The sequence below is a fragment of the Apostichopus japonicus genome, chromosome 10 (genome assembly GCF_037975245.1).
Source record: "Apostichopus japonicus isolate 1M-3 chromosome 10, ASM3797524v1, whole genome shotgun sequence".
Taxonomy (NCBI): domain Eukaryota; kingdom Metazoa; phylum Echinodermata; class Holothuroidea; order Aspidochirotida; family Stichopodidae; genus Apostichopus; species Apostichopus japonicus.
In genome coordinates this window covers 12,104,472-12,108,488 of record NC_092570.1, presented here as the reverse complement: position 1 = coordinate 12,108,488, position 4,017 = coordinate 12,104,472, and positions in this window count along the sequence as shown.

Genomic DNA, 4,017 nt, shown 5'->3' with positions numbered 1-4,017 from the left:
ACACTGTGATGTGGGTATTGACCGCAGCTGTATGTACTGACTGTACACTAGTGTCTAATTACCGAAGGTAGCAAGCTGTGTGTGCATTTTCTGGGATCGATGGTGGTGTCTAACACTTCTGTTACACCTCATTCGAAACTAGGTCAGATTACCGGCATTAGATGTTTCTTTTTGTGCGAGTCTTCACACCCTTTAATGCCATATTCAATTACATCATATATCGAGCAGCCCAATAATATTTGCTGATAAAAGGCAGTTACTGGGTTTCAGTTACTGGGTACGCGTCTTTCACTGACGATTTTCAGCCGACTTAGTAATTGTACCAGTGCCTTTTCTTTTACTGCAGGTTAATGGTCTGCTGTATAGACTTCAACTATAGCACGCTATCATGGAAAAGTTTCTTGAGATTACGTAATCAACCTGCCTTGGTCGTAAAATGACCTCCTATTACCAATTAGTCTGCAACGCCTGCCACATATTTTTTTCTTGCATGAGGGTCTTTGTGTGCACGCTGTATGATTAACTGCACTGTTGACATGAACCTATTTCCACACAGTGTTTACACAAAGAGCCTAATGGTGTTAAGAAGCTATGCAGGCTAATTGTAAAACCTAAGGTCGATTTACGACCGTGGCAGGTCGATAACGTAATCACAAATCTTTCCTAGGTATAGCCAATAAAGCAGATCTTTAACGGCAAAATCCACTGACATTTAGCCAGTAAACTAGCCCGAAGCCAGCTCCTGGGGCCTTCAAATTTGTAATTCTAACTTTCTTACCTATCTATCGATATAAAAGATGTAAATACGCATTTAAATTCCACCATTAATGTGATGTGTAAACCTCAAAAAGTCCCTATTTTCCTCAGTAGGGGCTATAGCGCTAACAGAGGATAAATCTCAAGCAGTAATACACAAATCTCGACTAAGTCCAAAATCTCTCAATGACTCTGCACGTATAACTAATTTAAGAAAAACTAAGTCCATGATCACTGAGAGGTTGACAAATTTCCCCCCTACGGGAAAACGCGACATCCTGTCGCTCCCAAATTCATACAACATGAAGAGGGTGCATACGAAACTGATTACAACCCCCCCCCCCCCCCTCACCGGGCTAATTCCCTTGTTTTATATGGGCAAGGGGTCGTCAAGCAAGTCAACTTTGATCCGTGATCACTGAGAGGTAAAACAAATTCTCAACCCAACCCTCCCCCCACCCCCCTCATAAACAACGCAAAACCCACATCAGTGAGACTTTAGACAAAACAGTGTGACTATAAGGTGGAATATATGACAGTTTTGGAACGTTTGGAGGAAAGTAATTGTTCAGGTGACAGAATACATTGGGACGGATCTTAGATTATTTGTTCGGGTCGTCTATAGGGTAGGGATACCCAATCATGTTGATTTTTTTTTGTCCATGCACAATTGTGGTACTCTGAAGTTTGCAACATAGTATTTAGTAATACTTTGCAAAATTCAGATGTCTATTCAAATAACTAAGCGGACTGAAATGGACTTTATGCGCCTTAAAATGTTGAACATACATGTCTTACATCTTTATACTGTTGTGCAGGTAGCAATTAGCAGTTGCAACCTTAAATTGTACATGGAACGAATATGAATTGAGGCAACTCCCGTGAACCTTTTTTTTTTAGACTTTCAGATAATCATGTTTGAAGTTAGAAGAATGTATTAGGGCACTTCAGTTACCCTTGATCGATATTTATGCCAGCTGTGAAGGTACATTCAGATCGAATTAATATAGAAAATTGCTGGGGAAACATAAAGAAAAACCGGATGTGTTCAAAACATCAAAGAAGATACATAAACTGAGAATAAAACATAGGCTATGGCATGGGCGCAGATCCTGGTGGAGACAGCGGGACGCGTCCCCACAACTTTTTCCGTGGTGGGGACATAATATACCATGTCCCACCAATTTGTCTTGACCAAACGCTGCATGTCAAATTCCCATGTATTGAGTTACCATAGGCACACAAAATAAAATAAATAGTTCAGCAATAGTTGTTTACCTGAAGGTGAATTGAACATGTTGACAGTGATGATTTCACAATATGAATACATCATATCATATAGTGGAAATATAAGGTACAAATTTGAGAGAAAAACAGAACATTTATTTGTCAATGTATATCGTTGAAATCGCACCTGGATGCTTCAAGTTCACTTTTGGGTACTGTACTGTAGGAAACAACTTAAGCTGCCCGTCTCTCGAAAACGAAACATATAATTTCATTCAAGTTTCACAAGAATGCTTACAGAATATAACCCTCTTTCGTATATCGAAACAAAATTTTCATCAAAATTGAACGGATGACCCCTAGGTGACATCTGACTTAATGTTCCTGAATATCAATGATAATTTTGATCAACTAGAAGGCTAACATTAACAACTGAGGTTTATGTCTCTCAAGCACACGTTACTATAACCGATGAGAAGATGAGTTGACATCGTTTCTGCGACTAAAACGTGCTTCATCCTCTGAAAAGTGTTTCCATTTGCATTACTCTCTTTGGTGAAGGGTTTGACGAAGCAAACCTAAACATGTTTTTATTTGATATGAATAATAAATGAACATAACTGGATTGAGCTCCGTTGAAATATGGTTCACAGGGACTCTTCACAAACTGGAGTGTTATTATTATGTTTTGTTTCTTTAATTGTATGTACAACCATAAACATTAAGGAGGAAGATTATCAATTGGCTATTCGAGATACTGGTTCTTGCGAACAGCATTTTCTATACAGAAAGGTAATATATAGAGTGCAAAAAAACCACAACATAAAACGAGCCATAGCAAACATTATTCAACAGCAAATATATAATTACGGGCAAACAACTATGAACATACAGGGCATCCATACATCAAGTTTCTCTAGTTTATTTCAGCTGGATGACTGGGCTGTAAACCAAATACAATGACAACCTTCCATTTGACCGATAAAACCATATCAATTGAGTCTTTGTATCAATCAATGAAGCTGCCCTTACCAACTTAAATTGAAGCTAATCCGTTTACTGATTTTAGTGAATAGCAATACGGCTGCGTGCAACTTTTTATGAACATGAAGATATTAAAACCACAATTGTCATTGGTTTATTAGTAGACTAAACCGTTTAAGATTGAAAAGAAATTTAAGCATGTCTCTACTCTCCGAGGTTATGTTGGTTGACATTACAATATCGTTGTAATTACAATAATGTTGTTTGGGACATAAAGCATTCTAGGCACTGTTGACAAATAGGTTGTTAAATGCACAGGGGCTCGGTTGGAGAGGGTCAACATCATTATGAAAAGATGATCAATATTTACGCGTTTTGATTTCATTTTTGAGAATCTGAATAATCTTACTAGTTAAAAGTAAAATGCAAATGAAAACAATGATATATATGCGTAAAGAATAGGCAAATTACTAAAAGCATGTATGAAGTGGTGGTAAGGGGGTTGGGCTTGGCATGTGTACTGGATGACTGCCAAGTATATGGACAAGCTTCAGTAAATTCGCCGTTTTAATTTGTATCTGCTGGATATACACAACCCCTTTGGCCGCTTATATATTAATTTGCATACAATATTCTAGTTTGCGCTGTATAATCGAAGTTGAGAGTTTGAACATCTCTTTTGGAACTGTCGTTAACCTGCTTCTTTCCTTCTGGTTGAAGAGATTCGTGATTGAAGAAACAATTCTTTCTTTCAAAATAAGGAATTTATTTGGCTGGAGTAAGGTGAAATACATCGATACAATTTCCTTATTACACATAAGAAGTTTTACACTTATTATTGCAGACTAAATAATCGCAAAGAATATGTTTTTAGTTAGGTTCAAGTTTGTAATCACATTGAACGTATATATAACAACAAACTAGTAACCTGTGAAAATACATAACCGAATTATTCCAAATCATTTTTATTTGTTACTAAGAAATCATGTTAAATCCAGGCGCGTAGCCAGGAATTTGCCAAGGGAGGGACGAACCTGTAGGCAAACTATC